The sequence below is a fragment of the Pongo abelii genome, chromosome 7, assembly GCF_028885655.2.
Source record: "Pongo abelii isolate AG06213 chromosome 7, NHGRI_mPonAbe1-v2.0_pri, whole genome shotgun sequence".
Lineage (NCBI taxonomy): Eukaryota > Metazoa > Chordata > Mammalia > Primates > Hominidae > Pongo > Pongo abelii.
In genome coordinates, this window is record NC_071992.2 from 66293385 (window position 1) to 66315402 (window position 22018).

A 22018-nucleotide genomic window follows, 5' to 3' on the forward strand; every position below is an offset into this window, starting at 1 on the left:
AGAATTAAATGTTCTTTCCAATACAAATAACATATTATATAAGTCTAGGGTGAGGAGAAATAACTTTGGGACTTAATTTATATTATAAATTAGTGCTTTTAAGGACTACACACTAGGTACTCCCTGAGGTTCTATAAACTAAAAATAATTAGTTCTGTGGAAAGCTAGTATTAGCCAGTATTAGTCAATGAAAAGAACTAAGAAAATATGATACTGTGTTATTAGACTATAGAAGAAAATTCACCAATTTTAAGAAAATATATTCCTGATTTGCTGTGAAATTCTTTGGCTGTGGGTGAAAGTTACAAGAAAACAGGATTAAATTCAGGAGAAATAGATTCAGATGGTGCAATGCAGATAAACCATATTAGAGGAGAAACGATTGAAAAAAATCTGAGGGGTGTTAAACTTTGAAAAGACTTGGGAAATACGCACACACATTCTTCAAATATTAGAAAGTATAGAAATTCCAAGTTTTACACATGTATGTTTAACTGAACTAAGTGACCAACAAACAGAGAATGATAAATTATGGTACATCAATATTTAACGATGTGGGGAAATGTTCACAACATAAAATGTAGTTCTGAAAATAGTGTATCAAGCCAGAGTTCAATTACAATTTCACAGCTGAATGTGTTTATAAGCACATATAGGAAAACCTATAAGAAAAGTTACTAAATGCTAATAGTGACTATTGCTGCAGGGTAGAAATATAGGTGAATTTCATTTTCTTTTTTACTCTTTGTTACGTTTTCCAAACTTTACGCAATCAACAAATATTTCTTTTATAAGTTCAAACAACGTGAGTTACAATAAAAAATAAACTTATAGGTTTCCTCCAAAAAGATAAGAAGAAAGATCAGAAGCTATAGGGAGGCAGATTTCAGCTGAATAAACATTTTAAGTTCCTAAATCAGGAAAATGAATGACCTTGAGAAGCAAGCAATGCCCTTGACTACAGGCATTTTGATAAAGACTAAATGATGATCCAACTGGTATAGCATAAAGAAAAATCAATTAACAGATGTTTTTAACTTTTTCAATCCTTTTAATGCAAAGAATCTATAATCCCTTAACTGTGCAAACCAAGATTAGAAACCCAAGAATGCAGAAGCCCTGCCTCTCTACATAGTTTAGTTAAATATGGAGATGATGAACAGAAAAACATCAGGCCTTCAGCAATTTAGACTTAAAAGTTTAGCCTTTTATAGGTTTTTGGATGTGGGCATAACTTTTTTCATATGTAATTAAGGCATGCCACCAGGTCACAGACGCCAAATAAAATAAAAATCCCTGAAGACTTAAATAAGAACTTAAGAAGTTATTTTTAAATGCATTGGTTAAAACAATAAGACTAAAAACTTGAAGCTGCATTGAGTGTATGGGCCCTACATGTATTTTCTTACTTTCGATGGTTTTCAACCATTTAATTTCAGAAATGCCTTTTCATCTCTTCAATACTCAGCACCTCCGAATTACATACATTTTTCTTCTATTTCCTATGTACTAGGAACAGGATTTAAGTCATTGCCTCTCTTCCTCCAACTATTGCTGAGAAGGCACTCTATTGCATATCCTAAAAAGACAAAAAGATTGCATTGCGGCTTTGTGAATCTGCTCAGTGACGCATGAAACTCAGGCTGACTGGTACCGAGATGGGTTCGATGACTCAAGCTGAATAGCCCTGGGAGCTGGAATCCCTCAGCACTCGTTAACTGAAACGTAAAGGAAATAATGGCAAATTGACTGTCTTGAATCGAGCGTAAGGGAGAATGCCTGAAATAATTAGATGTCATGACTTTGGAAAGAGAAACTTCTTGCAGATTGCTTCCTTCAGATAACCTCAGACTCAGGAGTTTTGTATTGTTCACTTAACATAAGTGACTATGATTGAGTTATAAGTTCTCTAGGGAAAGCAGCACACTGAAATGGATTATATCATGAGTTTAGCCTGGATGAAAGTCTTTACTCTGAAATTCCAAGTGGCATTGGTGTGGCTGTTGGGGCAGCTTGCTGTGCTGAGGAGCATGGACCTGAGCTTCAGGGGTTTGGCTCCTGGTCCTGCCATACCCATCACGGCAGCAAAAGTGACTGCCCCATGGGCGCTGTGCAGCCTTCTTACACTTTGCCATGTTAAACTGGCATGCCGCTCCTATTTTATATGAAACGTAACTGAATATTAACTTGCCCAAGCATAAACCAAGCCCGGTTTCAGGTCCAGATTTGTCTCATTCCAAAGCGTTTAGTTAACACTCTGCTACCCTTTGTTAGATGTGGACAAATTACATTATTTCCCCTGGACTTAGATTTCTTAATTCGACGACCTGGAAGGCCTTCTCTAGTAGAAACGGTCCATGAGTCCTTGGGAAACTGAGAACTAGCTCTGAGCTATTACCTGCCATTTATTCTACATGGCCCATCATTTGCTAAGCACTCTCCTACTTCTTCAATGCACCTGTTCCACACCCTTGGAACTCACTTGCTCTTATAAACCCTAGTCATTTCTCCATTTGGAGCAATGTTGCTCCCCTTTTCGAGGTCTGAATGTCTCCCCTCCAAATTTCAGATGTTGCCAATGCGATAGTATTAAGAGGTGGGGCCTTTAAGAGGTGATTAGGACCTCTTTTGTGGATGAGATTAAGGCCCTTATAAAAGAGGCTTCCTGCAGCATTGGATTCACTTGCTTTCTACCTTCTGCAACCTGAGGATACAGCATTCCTTCCCTCCAGAAGACACAGCAGCAAGGCACCACCTTGGAATCAGACAGCATCCCTCATCAGACAACCAAACCTACCAGCCCTTTGATCTCAGACTTCCAGAACTGTGAGACATAAATTTCTGTCCTGTAGAAATTGCCCAGGCTCGGCCAGGTGCGGTGGCTCACGCCTGTAATCCCAGCACTTTGGGAGGCAGAGGTGGGCGGATCATGAGGTCCCGAGTTCAAGACCAGCCTGACCAATATGGTGAAACCCTGTCTCTACTAAAAATACAAAAATTAGCTGGGTGCAGTAGCACGTGCCTGTAGTCCCAGTTATTCGGGAGGCTGAGGCAGGAGAATCACTTGAACCTGGGAGGCAGAGGTTGCAGTGAGCCGAGATCGCACCACTGCACTCCAGCCTGGGTGACAGAGCAAGGCTCCATCTCAAAAAAAAAAAAAAAAAAAATTGCCCAGACTTATAATCTGTTATAGCAGCACAGACAGATAAAGACACCCTTCAATGGTTTTCCTGCTGCAATGGAGCTCCACTTCAGTCAATATAGAAAGCAGACTTTCTAAAAGTCACGCATATAGATTCTTAACCCATTACATCTCTTATAATTTTTGTCTGGTCATCCATTGCATAACATTCAATAATCTGTGTTGTTTGGAGCAAGTTACTAACAGCTCTAAGCCTTTGTTCCTCCTTATAACAGGGTTAAGATAATCACATGGAAGAACAGATATAGACGGTAAGTCCTCAGTAAACGTGCCTTATTACTTAGATTGTTGTTGACTCTATTACTGACGCTGTTATCTTTACCTCCTAAGAATGCTCCACTTGCATCTTCTAAACCCTTTGGTGCCTTCACCTATGCTGGCCATTTGCTCTCTGATGAGTGTCCACTTTCTCTGTGGTTCTCCCAGAATGGACTCTTTTTTTTTTTTTTTTTTTTTTTGAGATGGAATCTTGCTCTGTCACCCAGGCTGGAGTGCAGTAGCATGATTTTGGCTCACCACAACCTCTGCTTGCCAGGTTCAAGCAATTATCCTGCCTCAGCCTCCCGAGTAGCTAGAATTACAGGCACATGCCACCATGCCCAGCTAATTTTTGTATTTTTAGTAGAGATGCGGTTTCACCATGTTGGCCAGGCTGGTCTCGAACTCGTGACCTCAAGTGATCTGCCTGCCCTGGCCTCCCAAAATACTGGGATTACAGGCGTGAGCCACCATGCCTGGCCAGACTCATCTTTGACCACCAGTCCTCCCTATCCTGTTCTCCAACAGCCCCTGTGCCAGAATTGTCTAGCTGCTCCTACCTGGTGTAGAATTACCAAACCGTGTGGAAATAATGTATCTCTTGCCAAATGCCTCCATCTCTTCTATCACAATTAGTTTTTTGAATAATTAGGATAGGTTCATTTTCATATTCTTTTCTCATCACTATATATTATCTAGCTCAGTGTCATATATCCCTTGACCAAGTAATAAACATTCTTTGATGAAAAAGAAGAAGATCAATAAGTAACTCTGTCAAAAATTTTTTCAGACAACCCAGGAATAAACACCTCAGGGCTAAGGGTAGCATTCCAGGTGGGAATCACCTCCTGAAATCGGTCAAGATACGAAGAAAAACGAACCAGAGAGCACAGAGGCTTATCCTCTTAACTGAATCATTAAGCCAAAACAGTTCCAGTTGCAGTAGCTGCAGGATTCAAACAGGATTGTTTACTTGAAGCTCTAATGTAGAAGATGAAAGCCTACTGCTTTGTTTCTAATTACTTCTCCCGTTTGTTTTGGTGAAGTGGAGGAAAATACTTAGTAAGCATTTCTGTTGCCAAATAGCTGAGTAATTTTCCGTTGTTCAGAGCCTGGCATCACCCTGCATACCTCTTGGTCATTATCGCATGATCTCCTGATTATTTTTTGACACAAACGGATAATCTGTGTAATATATTACCTACGTTTCCTATAATCGGCCAAATCATTATTCTCTGCTGCTTAAAGCAACAGAAAAAAATGTATTCATCTACTCCATTCAGGAGAAGAGAAATTTCTCAATTGTTTGATGAGGATTTAGAGTGATAACCTAGTTAAAACCTAAAGACTTGCTTGATCATACAGTGACTGACCAGTTCCAGTGCATAAAATGACTCAATCCAGAGTGATCTGAGAGCCTTGCTTATAAAACATCATCTTGTGCTATATTTCCGGTATGCAATAGAACTGATAGCTCTTGTATTAATTAATGGACTTAGGTGTTAAAAAGTTAAAAATAAATGAATAAATAACAATTATTTTGAAGTCACTATTTCCAAAACAAATGGCTTTTATTTAGGAAATAGCCTAAAACATAATGTAGAATGATGGTTTCTTCTAAATCGACATATACTACTTCATAAAAAATCTTTTCCCAAAATAAATCTTTGGATAATTTATAACTTTTCTAAAAGCACACTAATTTATTTATCATTCCACAATGAAAGTAAATATAGAACCTTCAGTTTAACTCCTGAAGTATTTGGTAGCTGCACTAAACCATAAGGGTAGCTGGGTTCCAGCTAATACTGCTAGAAGGAATAGGGACTCCTTCCTCAGAAAGGCTATGATGAGTTCCTGGACTACGTGCTGAATGACAATAAAGAGTTTGCAGGGCTTAAAATCACATAACTAAGAAGGGCCATAAAGATTTTCTCATAAAACCTCTTGTAAAGAGAAGGCATGTTGCTCACAGAACATCACGTATGAAGAAGGATATCTTTGGATCTCCATTGCGGCATAAAACATTATTCTTGAAGCATTTGTCCTGACACAGCTCCGGCACTCCTCAGTAAAAGGAGAAGTAGGAGGCATATGGTGGATCTTCAAGAACCCAACTTGAAGAATTACATTCTTGGGTAACTTAATGTCATCAGTTCTCAGACTTGTTTCTTCAGTAGAGATCACTGAAACACTTAAAGCAGAGCACCTGCTTGTCATGTTGTAATGGGTTACTTAAACATTTAGTCCACACCTATTTTTGTGTGTCCCGAAAGTACTCTGTAGAATTTAACATAAAAAAATAGAAGCTGATAATGATTTAACAATTACTACTTATTTTAACTGGATTGTTTTGACTACATAAAACCAAACTCAATCTATCAGCATTTGTTTCATACCTACCACATGCCTGACGTTGTTCTAAGTTCTGGAGAAATGATGAGTGAGACACAAATCTTTGAAGACAAGGGTTTCAAAGAATCTGGTTTGGCAGAAAAAACATATAAGCAAACAGTCCCAAGAAATCAGGTGGATGCAATCCTATGATCGAGGTAATGCAGAGGAAAAAACTGGCACTTTTCCCACTCTAAAGTTATAAGCATTCCTTTCTTCCTTTTAGTTGAAAATTTGTTTTAGGCTAGACAATGCATCCTCTTTATTTTGAAGCCTGGGAAATGGGCTGTTACAGTGGAAAGAGTACACGCATATTGGACAGAGAAACCTGCTCAGAAGTCTAGGCCTCGTACTATAGTATTATGACATCAGGTACTTTGCATAAACCCCTTAAGCCCCAGTCTTCTCATCTACAAATAGGGATTCCATGAGATATTATGATGCATATAGATCAGCTAAAACACCCCAGGTCAGTCATAGGTCTTGTGCAACCTTGAACAAATTACTTAACGTATCATTTGTAAATAGGAGTAGGATTTGCTAAATCGGGGTGGAGAATATAGAGATTGCTGACATAAAGTGACTGACACATCATGCTCAATAATTTATATCTACTATTAGTAGTAGTATGACTTTATGCCCACCCTTGGATCTACGTGCATCCTTTTGATTTAATGTGGTCATTCCTGAGGAGTCAGGGACTAGACATTTTGCTTTGCATGTGGGCTTCATGTTTTGACTTCCAGAGGGACATTTTGGCATGTGGTGCAGTGTTGTGCATGCTTTGTTAGAATTTCAAAGCCTGGTAGTTGAATGTCCTTACCTTGCACAGAACAATGGCCTGATAAGTGCTCATTTCATGAATAAGCATCGCCTTCTGGAAGCTAAGCATCCCATCAGAACAACTTCACCAGAGTCAGGATGCTTCATGAAAGGGCCAAAGTTGTCCCTGTTTGTGCACTCATAACTCTCTCCTGGGACACATGTTCATTAGCTACAAAGAATTGTTTCATTCAATTTTAAGTTATTCCCTGAAACTTGTATGTGAATGAGACACTGTAAAGTTCACAGGCTACTTCTATTCCTATCACTTATATTTGATTTATGCTTGAAAATATTCACTTTGTCTTCATTTACAATAAGCTCTGATGATTTCCTTCCCATTTATGATGGAGCATCCAAGTCTCGAGGCTCATGCTGATGACCTAGCACTGTGATCTCATCTTATCCACAATGGAGAGTCACTGCGTAGGCAGAAATGGTTTCACCAAAGGCCGGGTGTCTGTGTGGTGCCTGCATGTGGGGTGCATGTGGCTTGGGAAGAGGCTTTTGAGGTGTGAAATAGAGTTGTTATCTTCAAAACACAGAAAACTAGGAATAATACTCTTTGCTTGGCTGTTTCTTGAATTTTCCAGAGTTTTCATGAGTGCCTTGACAATGAAGTTTATATCTAATAGTGCACAGGCATCTTCCAGTGACAATTTTATAAATGAAGGTGTATTACAGAGAAAAAAATTGTTTTCTTGATATATTTAATCCTGTATATGTGTGTTTAAAAGAAACTGATTACATATATACATATTTTCAAAAACAATGCTTTTTTTGGTATTATTTAGTGAAACTAAATCCTAGTGGCAAACACAAATTTACTTTTCTTGAGTGGGGAAAAAAATGCCAGTAAATCTCTGGTGCCTTCCTGTCATCTCACGGAGGTGCGAGGCCACAGCAGTGACCACGGGTGCCCTGCAGCCGGGTGGCCAGACAACGAGTCTCCCATGTAGTACTACTGCTCGCTCGCTGTGTGATCTTGGCAGGTTTTTAGTGTCCCTGTGCCTCAATTTTCTCGTCAAATTGTTTCTGTCTCATAGGACTGTTGTGAAGATACGTGATTAAGGAATTAATGAGGTGGAACACATTCAGTTAATCAGCAGGAGATGGTGCTATTTTAGTATGGAATTTCCCCTCACACCACATTTCTAGAACTAACTGAACCCTAGAAGACCAGGGTTTTGGGATTTCCCCAGAAAAGTCAGTGGGACATGTTGTGGTTTTTTGTCCAGACACATGTGGTTTTTCGTCCAGAAGAGAGCTAACTGTCACCCCCAGAGCCAGAAGGGGATCTTAAGACTGTCGATTCAATACAGGACTGGTGCACTTTTTCAGTGGACCTGAGAATGCATGGAGCTGACCCATTCAATGGACCAAACTCTTTATAAGAACACAGGAAAACAACGAAAGAAGGAGGTTTCTTCAGATTTCGTAGGACAAACACAAACCCTCCCATCCCCAAGACCCCAGCCCCCTAACGCCACCAGTCACCCTACGGAAGTCCCCATAAGAGAACTGCTCTTCATCGTTGTTTTACCTCTTATTTCCACACCCCACCCCACCTTGGCTATCAGTACCAATCCCGGAATTTTTTGTGCATTTCTCTCTGAACTTTCTCTCCCACTTCTTGTCCTACAGAATCAAAAATGGGTATCTGGTTCCCTGGTATGTATTCATTCTTGAGGTTCCCTGGAGGAGTCTACATGCATCCTCTGGTTTTCCTGGGCAAGGGCCCTGGGGCCCTCAGCCCACACACTGCTGCAGATCTGTGGGTAAACAGGGCTGCAGAGTCACCCAGGGCCTGGCATGTGTCTCAAGCCCTGCTGCCCTCTCCTCCCACCCCGTCTCAGGAAATGTCCAGCACATGGCCACGGACAACAATATTGTTATGTTAATTAATCGAAAAGAACACTAGCATTTTCAAAACAATCCAACTTGTAAATTGAAACCATAGCTTTACTGCAGTTTTGAAGCATTTTTTTCCACATATGTGCAATGCCATATTTGTAGCACATGGTCTGCACACAGCACCCACTGAGACTCCACCTCTCAGTGGGCACTATGTTTCCACTGGGCATGAGTACACTCAACGTTCTTCATTATGAGATCTGTATAAATCTATCATACAAAAGACAGCAGATAGGCTAAGATCACATTTAAGATATATTTCATAATGTACTAGTATACGCTTATTGTAAAAATATTTTAAAATATGAAAAGCTATAAAGCAGAAAAGTACGTAGAATCATACCATTCAGAGATAACTGTAAGAGGAAAGTGATTTTTACATTCCAGTGCTAAAATACATTTAGCAAATTATGTTATATAAATGCTATGGTTAAAAAAACAGCTATCATATCTTGAACATTACAAAGACCATAAAATGATCTGCATAGAATATTTTAAATATGATCTTACATGCTCAGAAAGAGTTTTATAGAAAAAAATTCCATCCAGAGAATTTTTATTTGAAAGGACTGCCGAAACAGTTGGCATTTTCTGGATATGTTTGCTACTGTGGGCTACTGTCTACCATTGCATTGTTCAAATATTAAAAACCAAAAGAGAATAGGCAATGACACCAAGAATCTTATAGCAAGTCTTTTGCCTCATCTCCTCCTGCGAGTGCTGAGGAACTCTTTGAAGGGGGTGAGGGGCCTTTGTAATTGGTACGGTGTTCACATGCCTGGAGAATGAGCAGCTCTATGTATGCATTCGGGGCCCTCTGTTCACACACAGCTCTGTCCTTAACCTGTTTGCTGCTGAATGACTGGGCTGCACATCTGCGACAGCCTCATGCCACTTACTCTCCCCTAGCCTACCTCCTCTTCAGCTGCAATCAAGCTCGCCTTTGTTAACCCAAATAGTCTGATTTCTTAGAAATGTGTATAATATTATTGCTTTTTCAGTAAGAAGAAGCTCAGAGACAGAGTAGAGAAACAAATGATACAGCTATGACCATACGAGAGAGAGAGAAAGTTGTATGATTTGACTAAAGCAGTGGTTCTCAATCCAGAGGTTATCAGCATTTCCCAAAGGGCTTGTTAAGAAGGGATTGCTGGGCCCCACCCCAGCGGTTGATGAAGTAGTAGTGCTGGAGTGGGAGGTTGGGAATTTCCAGTTTAACAAGTTCCCAGGTTCTGCCAGTCCTACAATTAAGGAACCACCAGAGCGCTAATATCTCTTCAAGATCCTGATTTCAATCATTTTTGATAAATATTCAGAAGTGGAATTTTTGGACCATATGGTAGTTTTATTTTTAATTTTTTGAGGAATCTCCATACTGTTTTCCATGGTGGCTGCACCATTTTGCATTCCTACCAACAGTGTACAAGGGTTCCAATTTCTCCACATCCTTACTAACACCAATTGTCTTTCATATATATACATATGCCTATTAGAAATGCAAATCAAAGCCACAGTGAGGTATCACCTCACCCCAATTGATACCTCATTTGGTATCAATTAAGGCAATACCTCATTGTGGCTTTGATTTGCATTTCCCGAATGATTAGTGACATTAAGCAATTTTTCATCTGCCTGTTGTCTTCTTTGGAGAAATGATTCAAGTCTTTAGCCTATTTTAAAAATCAGATTTTTGCTTCTTTTTGCTACTGAGTTATCGAATCTCCTTATATTTTTTGGAAAATAATCCTTTATCTAATATTGGGGAGAGGGGAATGGGGAATTAGTAAGAAACAGACATAAAGTCTCAATTACACAAGAGGGAAGAGATCCAGAGATCTGCTGTACAACATTGCCCCCGGAATTAGCAATGTGGTATTCTACACTTAAAATTTTGTTCATAAGTAAGATCCTGGAGCAAAGAAGAAGCTCCCCAAGAGGTGGTTTTTTCTTGTCTTCTCCTCTAAGCTCCTCTAAATTCCCTGAACAAAAAAGCCTCTTGATAGAACATGCTTTCAAGCTGTCCTGAGTTTTAGCAGGACTATAAGAAAAGAGGTAGAGATTCCAAGGCATGCGAGACTGATGTGTAGGCAAACAGCTTCAGTGTAGCAAGGAGGAAGGCAGAAAACACAATCAGATTTCAAGGTTCACTTTCCTCTTCCCCCTCAAATACATTGTTCTTACCTTAAGTGTTCCAAAATGGATTTTCTGCCCCTTTCCCTCCCACCCACTTACATGTCAAAACCTCCAGATTGAATAAAATAATGTATAAAAGAAAATTACACTTGACAAATGAGCCAGTTTAAATTAGCAGTTCAGAATCACTACAATAGGATACCAATATCTATGCTACGTGTTCCCACCTAGAGGGCAGTAAATCAAAGCTGCGTTTGGTTTTATGGCTGCTAGCACATGCATCCACATGCTTATAAAATATCTATGATTTCTAACAGGAAAGGAGCAGTCATTGTGTCCAGTTCACAGATCTCACATAATCTCTTTGCAACTGATCCACTGTCAAGGCCAAAGCAAAAGTTAAGACTAGGATTTACCAGGTCCGATTAAGTATTCCATCGTCACCATGAACATAAGTGTCCCAGCGCAAAGTAGTCTGGATGCTTCTAGACAGTGTAAAAGGCATTAATTCCAGGATAGCCCCCAAGATTCCCATATCCTCAACTTTCAAAATTTCCAAGCAGACATTAATCGAGGTGGAAAACCTGTGCATAATGATCTAAGCCCAGAACCCAGCTCCATTTTACACACTGCATATGCTTGTATAATTCTCTTCCATTCAGTGTGGGCAGAGCCTATGGAATGTCACTGTGTGATTATACTGTTACGTGCAAAAGGAATTTTGGAGATGTGATTAAGGTTACTAATCAGTTGACTTTGACTTAATCAAATGGGAGATTATTCAGGTGGGCCTCACTTAATTGCATGAGCTCTTTAAATCTGGGTCCAGAAGTTAGAGGAAAAGTCAGAGATTTGAAGCAACAGACATTCTCTTGCTGGTCTTGAAGGAGCAAATGGACATTTTGTGGAGAAAGCCACATGGAAGAGAGCAGTGGGCAGTCACTAAGAGCTAAGAATGGTCGCCAGATGACAGCCAGGAAACAGGACCTCAGTCCTATGACTACAAGGAAGTTAATTTTGCCAACAGCCTGCATGGCCTGCAAAGAACCCCAGCCTCAGGTGAGACAGCAGTCCAAGCTGACACCATCTCAGCTGTGGGAGACCCTGATCAAGAACCTAGCCATGGGATGCCCAGACAGCTGACTGGCAGACTGGGAACTAATAAATGGATATTGTTGGCAGGAACTCAGTGTTATTCAGCAATAGAAAACAAATTCAGACAATTTCTGTTTGTTTGTTTTTGTCATTGGCACAAACCAATGTGTCTCACTGTGCTGCTTTTATTCTCTTCCCTTCCTATTCTGATTATAGGTATTGCCACCCTCTGACAACTCTACTAGAAACCTCATGTAAAATGCAAGTGGGTTCTGGGCTCAGATTATTATGCACAGTTTTTCACCTAGATTAATGTCTGCTGGGAAATTTTGAAAGTTGAGGACATGGGAAAGTTCTTTACCAATTAGGTCTGCCCCACATAATACAGGTTGTCTAACAGGCCATGCCTTCATTCTTCAAATGCCAGTTCATGTTCCCCAATTACTATGGCAACCAAAATAATAGCCCTACATTTGGCAAAGCCCTCACAAGTAAAGCCATCTCCCCAAAAACCACTAATTTAGCCCCATATAGCTGGGCTCTCCTGGGCTCACCACTGCCTACTTAGCCTCTCTGGGAACTCTGCTGTCACTTATTCTCTGGGTCAGGGCTAATATCATTTTCTCCACTCTGAATTCTTCTCTATCCTCTTCAATTTTAACCCCTTCTTTGTTTACCTACATACACACATACATACATATACACATAGGCATTGTAGTGTTTAAAACAAAAGTTGGCTTCAAAGCACTCATCAAATCTGTCTTCCTCTTGAAGTCTCAGAACCTCATCTCCCTTATTCATACACGCTAATGAACATGTTGTCTCCCGACTTCTTGAATCCATTTTTTACTTTTATTGCTATATTATTTATCAAGAATATTGGCATATTGTTATGTTTTTGTGTTATCCATTACGTTTCCCGTTACATTTTTAAAGGAGTACCTGCAGCAACAAATATTTAATGAATTAATGAATATTACATAAGGAGTATAAGTAACATGATATATTTTAGCACCAATTTAGATATTCAAATTTCAGAAGTTCTTCCCATTGAGTAAATTCAAATACCCTTGCCACACTCTGAGATGGAATGCTTAAAGACTAACATCCTCTGCCACTAATATTCTCATTCTTTCTAATGAGCCATAGGGAAGTATGTGTAATCTCTGTCCTCAGTTCTTCCTCCCAATGGGATGAGCAGGAGATCAATCTGGGAAACAGATTCACTCTCGAGCCAAGTACACTATGAATTTGTTTTTAAATAGTCCTCTAGAACTCTCTTGGTAATGTGATAACAGCCCAAAGCAATGGCTTGGCATGTCCATGTCCCTGGAGATAACGTAATATAAGAAACCACAGCCATGCTTTCTTCCCAGCCTGGAATGATTCATAGTGGCCATGAGCCAGTAGTTGGAGTAACAGAAGCATGGAAGCCTCTGCCGCCCCACTGCCTCATATAATGAAATAGGAATCAGCGAAATAGCAGTAATTGCTAGTGGTTCTCCTCCTGTTCCCCAATCAGGGGGGCGAGGTCTCTAATTTAATAAGTCCTACTTGACTAGCAGGCTCCCAGACCAGTATTTGCAGCACTCATTGAGCAGGATGCCTGGAGACAATAGTAGTTTTTATAATCATGTTGCTTTATATGCATGAGAATTAACCTAGAATTAATGGAAAAAAGTTAAATCCTCAACTCATCTGAAATATCAAAATCATTTCCAAATAGATAAGAAGTTAAATCTAACTCAAAAAAGCCAAATACTAAAAATATAAGATTTGAATGATGAAATATTCTGTGGGTATAAAAAATGAAACAAATGACAAATGATTACTTCAAAAGATATGTATAACTTTAAAAATGTAATAACTCACAATAAAAAATAAAAAGCGAAAGGCAAATAATCTAAGATGATTATTATAAATTAGAAAGGGTTAATAGTCTTATTATTTTGCCTTTTACAAATAAATAAGGAAAACATCAAAAACTCCAGTAGAAACTTTGATAAAGATTAATAAAGGGATTTTTTCAGTAAAATAAATAGAAATTAATTCTAGACTTAAGAAAATTGTCATTCTTATTAATAACCAAATGAATGCAAATACAATTTCTCATCTTGTGGTAAGACGTGATATGACATGGTAAAAGTTTAGATAATAATATGAAAGAGTCTTAGGAAGTAGTAACTACAAAACAAAATATATATGTTTCTGTTTAATATAGGTTAAATAGTCAGCGGTAGCAAGAATGTAGCAAAACCAAACACTCCTGCTATGAAAACAGAAGCTGTCAGCCACCCTTCTCTAAAGCAATTTGTCATTATATTTTAGGAGTCTCAATATGTCAGATGCTTTAGTTTAACAATTGCATTTCTAGAAATATGAAAAATAACAAGATATGGTAAAAATGTTGATGATACAATGTTTAAAAAGCATGTCTATAGTCATTATCTCAACTGTATTATATACGGTATATAGCTAGAAGTAAACCTAGCAGAAAATGTTAATTATAACTACTTCCAGTTTGTGAAAATGAATGTTGCTTCTTTTCTAAGTTTTCTATGTGAGAATGTAAATAATTTTATTATTAGAAGATCACAAAAGACCTATTGAATGGAATTAGAAAAGTCACATGACTGATTCCACTTGACCCAACAGTTTTATTGGGTTCTTTCTGTGTGGCAGGCCAAGTGTAATCACCAGAGATTGATGTTCTTGTGTTCATGGAACTCATCATCCAATACAGGAGACTGATACTTTTTAAAAATAGTTATTGTAATCAAGTATGACAAGAGTGATAATGAGAATGGAGCTGTCCTAGTGAAGAAGCCAAAGACATTCCATGGGAGTGGAGGGAAAGTCAGGCCTCAGTCACCAAAGCTGTATGTAATGAGTGAACCATGGCCCGTGTGCCAAATATAGCCTGAATAACTTCACTTTAGACCCCTCAGAATATTTCCAGCATGAAGGATTAGAAAGCTGCGAATGTGCTGCCATTTTTAAAATAGCACAGATATTGACATTTCAATTTCTACACAATTCCAATGATCTCAATGATATTCTTCTGCTCAATGAAGTAGGAAATCTAGATTACAAGAAAATATAGATTTTCCTAGAGCAAGAGAAAATCATTTACCTTTGGCAAGAAAAAATCGTGATCAGTAAACATTTTTTCCTTACATGTCTTAATATGACAAATCTTGCTAAACAGCCACTGCGGCAGATCAGTATGACCAGAGGCAATGCCACTGGGGGAGGGGAGCCAGTGGCATGGGTGCGGGAAGACTGGAGTCAGAAGCATGTCAGCCTCATAGTCAGGCAAAGAGACTGCGACCTTATCTTTCAAGTATCTAGTATTCATTTAAGAATTTTAAGAAAAAGAATAAAATAATCTGATTTGTGTTTTAGAAAGGACATTCTGTTGGCTGGGGAATTTACAAGAACCACACACAGAACACACTGCAGAACAGAAAGTGAGGTCAAAGCAACACATTAACAATTTATGGAGGCAGGTCTGGGTTCAATGATAAGAAAGTTGAACAAACACAATTTGGTGACCCTGTGGACTGCGGCCAGTTGGAGGAAGAGGGTGGAATCTTGGATGATCCTAAGTTTGCTGACACAGGTGACAGCAAGAACATCCAATGGTAACATTTAATTTTTATTAGCCCCTCTATTCTAACCTCTGATGTTTGCAGTTCCCATCCTGACAGCATGGTGCCACAACCATATCTGCACAGTCACTACTCTTTAAGGAGAAATCAAGCACTAGCCAATCTGAAGACAGAAAATCAACCTGAGGGGAACAGATGTTTCCAAAATAAAGGAGGGCATGCATATTTTTTAAAGAATAATCTAATTACAAAAGCTAACTTCATTATTATTGCAAGAAAGCCAGGTGGATTAGATCTCCAGGAACAGCACCATCTCTATCCTTGAGCAGAAATCTTCGTAACCCACCAAGTTTCAGGGCCTTGCTTTACATTGCTGTAAACGAGGAAGTTCAGACATCTCTCGGCTGGATGGGCCCCAGCACATCTCCCTCGCCATGCCATTAGGAATCGGGAATCGGCCTTTCAGACACTCCTGGCTGGGAATCACCCAACAGTCGCACTCCTGGGGCTCCCTGTATGGGGCCCATCTTTTCAAACAGTAGGTTGCCAGCCCACAAGTCTCTTGGCGCCCAGCCACAGGTCAAGGATGAAGCCACACAGAATCTTCTTGGGCATCTATTGAAGTGTGGGAGCTGCTCTGCAGCAGGAGGCTCATCTGCCCAAGCAACCATGCTGTCAGCTTCTTCATGATTTCTTTCAGCTCTCTGCACTCAGCTCCAACTTATGGGCCATCTCAGACATCCAGATTTTTTTTTTTTTTTGCTTCATTTTGGGGATTAATATGCAAATCTGCTGCAGAACGTCTTTAAATATTTATGACCTGCATTTCACAACCTCTCTATTGATCAAACTAATGCAGGGCAAATCTTTCTATCCTCTTTTGACTCATTAGTTTGCTTGGGGAAGTGGTTGGTTATCTCATCCTCATGTGTACCAGTTAGTCTTATGGGTGATACCCCAAGTAATGATACATTAAAAGGCTGTTATCTGACTTTTTTTTTTCCTAATAAGGTAACCGCTTCCTTAATTTCCCACCCCAGTGAGCCCTATGCTGAAGGAAGAGAAGATAGACCATGAGTATATTTACGAGAGTACCAAAACAACAGGGAAGTTTCTGGAAAGTTATCTCCTAGCACCTTTGATTCCGGTAATATAAGGAAATAACATGGAGAGGAGCATGGTTCTAAGAAAACAGGATTTAGCCATTCTGAGGCGAATGACATTCCACTGAGGCACAGTGTGGGCCATCACTCAACTAGCACAGATTTAGCTTTTAACATCTCTGATAAACATGAGCCTTCAGCACAGGTTCACTGCCACAGGGATGTCTCCTCGAGGTTCACAGGCTGCATATTCAATTTCCTTCCAAACAGCTAGTGGAGAAAGTCTAATAAAGACTATATCAGACTCTGTGAAGTAAGAAAGAAATACTAAATAAAGTCATGTCCTCCTAACCTCTCTAATAATAAAACCGAGCTTTTTATATTTTCCTTTGTGCAAAGACCAAACCAACACAACTGCGTTTGGACTGTCAATGGCTGATGAGCTAACCTCATATGTGGACAAAAGTACTGTTTTTCTAAAAAACATGGCTATTTAGCTAGAGACAAACATTTACAAGTTAGTTTGACTTAAGAAAGTTAATTTAAAATGAAAAAAAAAACACCTAAATGTAAAATAAAGTTTAAAGTTGAACAAAACCTTCTAAGGAAGGTCATGAAAAGTCATTAAGACAAAGGCACAACTAATTAATAGTACCGCTAAACAATGCCAAGACAATCCCTCTTTCTTCCCTTCTTTTCTTTCTTCTGTGATGCATACTTCTAAAAGCACTACCTTATGAACATTTTTACCATATCTTGTTATTTTTCAGAACACTCATCCTCAGCCTAGGCCAGCAGAGGAAGGAAGGCAGATGTGTGACTCCGTACATCCATAGAGGAAGCTTCAAAGGTTGCATTTCAAATCTCCACCCTCTTAGGTGATCTAACTAAGCAGTCTCTTACTAATTCAGGTCTCCATTGAACTTATAACCTAAATTTGAATTGTTCATAGGTAGAACCAATACAGCCATAAGCATCTGAGGCAAAAGTAGACTCGTGCTGTTGCAAGTAGCAGCAAGGGCCCCTGATTAATGTCTGTAATATAAGCCATCCCTCTCCATCCCCTCTTTACCTAGGCCACCCTGTAAAGGACAACAAGCCTTAAAAGCAGAGTCTGAGATTTTTCATTACTCGATTCTTTCTGTCAACGTGTGCTATATTACAAAACTACAAGGATCTGACTGATGAGCATAAAACAATATCCAATACTAATTACATTTGCTAATTATCATCGGTTCTCAAAAGTCTCTTTCCAAGAAACACAAAAAGAAGCCCAGAGAAAGACAACTATTAAATTATTTGAATATTAAATCATTTAAAATATTTTTCAGTCAGTATCCACATGGGAATTTGGAGTGGTAAATATAGTAAGTTCAAGGGGAATAAAGGAAACAGAAAAATTAAGTTTTACATGAGGAAAGTCCGTGAAAGTATAACACATTTTCTTTGCCTTGTTTACAAAAACCCCTCAAACAAGTCTTTGAAAATTTAGTAATAAATCAAAAGGTCAAAGAAATGAGAGGTTGTGGGTGGGGGCCAAATTTCACTGGAGAATAACCCAAGAGAAAATCAAGGAAGAAGTCATTGAAATCAGGAAGGGGAGCGGCTTCCAGATAAACACATCTTCCCATGCCAACACCGTAATTCTAAGGCTTCAAGTCAAAATGGACTAATTTCTTAACTATGATTAAACCACAGCTCACTAGGTGTGGTACACCACAGTCTAAAATGTGACTTCTCCCACTGAAAATACTCTTTGCTTTAACAAACAAGTAAAAGTTCTCATCTTCCCATGGAAAACATGCCCTAGCAGAGTTACGTAAGTTCCTGTCTCAACTATTCCAAATTGAAACACAAAAATTACACAAAATACAATAGTTAAATACATTTTACAGATTATATCTATATTTAGGCTCACATCAGAAGTCACAATTTTGTAGCTTCAATCATTATTCTTGCTGGAAAATTTGAAATTTATTTTCAGGCAGATTCTCCAGACTTAAACATAATCTATGTCTTCAAAGAGATCAGAGCCTCTATCTGTCCAAAGAATATTACTCAGTATCCTAATATGCTCAAAATAACTGAAATTGTTTATGTCAATTCTAACATAAAAAGAAATGCCATGAAAGCTGCAGACAATAAGAAAATCTTTTCCCTTTAGTACAGGAGGGCAGCACAGAAGAGTAAACAGTCCAATTTGTTCAAAACACTGAGCAAGCTTAGCGTGGTAAAGAATGTACTGAAGATTTGTATCTAAGCTCTAAATCACTGCTACCAGTGTATGCTGTCATTACATTAGGATCAATAGCAATACAAGGTATTTACTTCATGAGAAACACTAGGTTTATGCTCTACATTATTTATCCTCATTTTACACAAGATAAGCACAGACTGAGTTTAAGTTTCTTGCACAACATAACCTGTTCAATCTTTCAAATTTGAAACATGGCCAGGCACGATGGCTCACACCTGTAATCCCAACACTCTGGGAGGCGGAAGTGAGCAGATCACTGAGCCCAGGAATTTGAGACCAGCCTGGGCAACATGGCAAAACCCCCTCCCTTCTAAAAATACAAAAATTAGCCAGGCATGGTGGTGTGCGCCTGTGGTCCCAGCTACTTGGGAGGCTGAGGTGAAAGGATCAATTGAGCAAGGGAGGCAGAAGTTGCAGTAAGCCAAGCTCACGCCACTGCACTCCGCCCTGGGTGACAGAGCAAGACCCTGTCTCAAAAACAACAACAACAACAAAAAGGAATTTGAAACCAGCACTACTATCTCTTTGATTCAGGCTTTTAATACATAGACTATAAACGACACAAAACATCTTTCATTGTTGATAGGTATGTGATCAAAGCATATATTGTTTTGAGGAAATCTCTAGAAACCAAAATTTTATCTTAATGAAGATGATAATATATTCAAAGTCACCAAATCACACTTCTGTTTTTCAAGTAATATTCCAAAACATCACTCTTTTTGGGGAAAAAGCCACTTTCTTCTTATCACCTTCCACCCACCAATGGGAGGCAACATGTGTTAGCCTAGTATCCTGTGGAAAAATGCTTCACCATGGGAGGCCGAGGTGGGCGGATCACTTGAGGTCAGGAGTTCGAGACCAACCTTGCCAACATGGTGAAACCCTGTTTCTGCTAAACAAAATACAAAAATTAGCTGGGTGTGGTTGTGTGTGCTTGTATTCCCAGCTACCTGGAAGGCTGAGGCTGGGGAATCACTTGAACCCAGGAGGCGGAGGTTGCACTGAGCCAAGATGGTGCCACTGCCCTCCAGCCTGAGTGATAGAGCAAGACTCCATCTCAAACAAACAAAAAAAAAGCGTTTCACTAATAACTCTGTGACACAACTGAGGGAGCACTCACATTCAAGCCTCGCAGATATGTTAAATAGACCAACAGGAACTTAGGTGCCCACGTTCTCACATTTACAGTAACCCTTCATCAAAGAGAGCTGCTGATGCCTTAAATCTTGATTCGTATATTGTCTGACACTAAAAGAACCACATGATTCCCAAACTAATCTCTAGTAGCTAGGCATTGTCAATCATGCAAGTGCAATGAATTTTAAGCAAAGTCATCTGGGGTTTTTCCCTGGCTTTTCTATTAGCAAGCTGTGTGATCTCAAAGCATTAACCTCTCTATTCTCCAGCTTTTCCATTTGTAACATAACAAGGCAAGATTAGACTTAACTCTATTTAAAGTTAAACAAACAGACAATGAGCTGTAAGGTAGACATTAGGACCATCTGAGTGTACTTTCTAGAATAAAATTTTATGAAATCTACATGCATCCAAATCTTATAATGTTTTATGATACATTGCATTTAAAGTATATTCTTAACATTTAAGCTCTAAGACTTCTATTGTCTTTTTCTGGCTACAGAGACGTTGAAACCAATAAACCACACATTGTGATTCTATCTGAGTGGGTTCAGAGCCTCTCTGAAGGCTGGGCCAATAGGTGAGGCCATGTGCATAACTATGTTTTTTAGAAATGAAAGGATGGATGCTAAGGGCTGGATACCTTCAGAGGCTGTGTCAGCAGAACCTGTGCTGCTGTCTGTACCTGCTGTGTTTCTGTGGTTTGCTCTGACTGTAACAGCACTTTTATTTAATCATAGCTCCCTTTGCTTCCCACTACCCCACTTAATCAATATAGTTTTTTGCTTAAGAATGAAAGAAAAGGTGTAAATAAATGAATTATCATTTCCTATCAGTAGTCATGCTTAGTTTCTCATTTAATAGGGGTTACGTTCAGCTTCAGCAGAGGATTTTTGCAAGAATGAATTGGTATCACCTATTAAAACACTTAGCACAGAATTGGCACATATTAGGTTCCCAACTTATCATTATTATTACCAATTATATCAGGGAGACAGATCAGAGCAGTAAATTCCAGTGCTACAAAACACACACACACACGTACGCGCACGCGCATACATCTTATGTTTGGTGTCATTATGTTTTGGTCTTGGTGTCATAATGATTATTTAACAAATTCGTTGGATGAGTGAGACCTCAGAGACAACAATCCATAGCACAGGGCACCCCAGCATGCTCATTAACTGTTCCCTCCTCAAGTGAAAATGGCAGCCATTTGTATGAGGCAGTACGGTTCCCCTCACTTGCACATTAAATGATTCAACTCGTTCGTTATTTTAAGAAAACATGAGCTTTCTTCTGCTAGAAAAGCTAAGGTGACTCTGAAAGCAAGTGAATGTGAGAGCTGAGAAGCTTCAAGAACTGAGTGCCTGGGGACTCTGATAATTGGAAGGTTATTTGATCTCTAACTCCATGCTCCCTCGACTATTACTGAGTATCCTTCACAGGCTAGTGGTTTGGACAACCAGCTTTTGCAGTTTCCTCAGGGAACAGAACAAGGCTGATACAAAGAAGAACATTTAGAGGTGAATAAAATTTCGGCTCCCAATCTCCTAAAATACTGCACAAAGGTACAAATTCAGGCCCGACATTGTCTGAAACAAATGTCATGCATTTCATTTCACCATGATCTACTTTAGTTCTTGGCCTTGTACACTTGATACAGCAATGAAAATAGCACTGGTTTCATCTTAGGCAACAGAGAGACCCTGGCTGCTGTGGACTTAATTGTGTCCCCCTAAAATTCTTATGTTGAAGCCCTAAACCCCCATCTGACTGCATTAGAGACAGGGCCTTCAGGGAGGTGATTAAGGTTAATTGAGGTCGTAATGGTGGAGCCCTGATCCAAGGAACTATTGCCCTTATAAGAAGAGGAAGAGGCCCAGATCTCTTGCTCTGCCATGTGAGGACACAAAGAGAAGGCGGCCATCTGCAAGCCAAGAAAATTCCCACTATGCTGGCACCCTAATCTCAAATTCCCAGCCTCCAGAACGGTGAGAAATAAATTTTTGTCATTTAATCCACCAAGTCTGTGGTCTTTGTTATGGCAGCCCTCACTGACTAAAACACTGATTCAACTGGGAGGATC

General features: G+C 39.3%; 1 protein-coding gene across 7 annotated transcripts in view; it reads right to left on the reverse strand.

The window, feature by feature from the left end:
* The window catches only part of PXDNL (peroxidasin like), a 522985-nt gene that overhangs the window by 353585 nt on the left and 147382 nt on the right, over nt 1–22018 (reverse strand). The window contains exon 1 of one of the 7 annotated variants that reach the window (XM_054561595.2): nt 5864–6877. The exons of the other annotated variants lie outside the window; for them this stretch is intronic. The gene's annotated coding sequence lies outside the window, so the exon portion shown is untranslated. Of the gene's footprint in view, nt 1–5863; nt 6878–22018 lie in introns of those variants that run through there. 7 annotated transcript variants of the gene reach the window in all.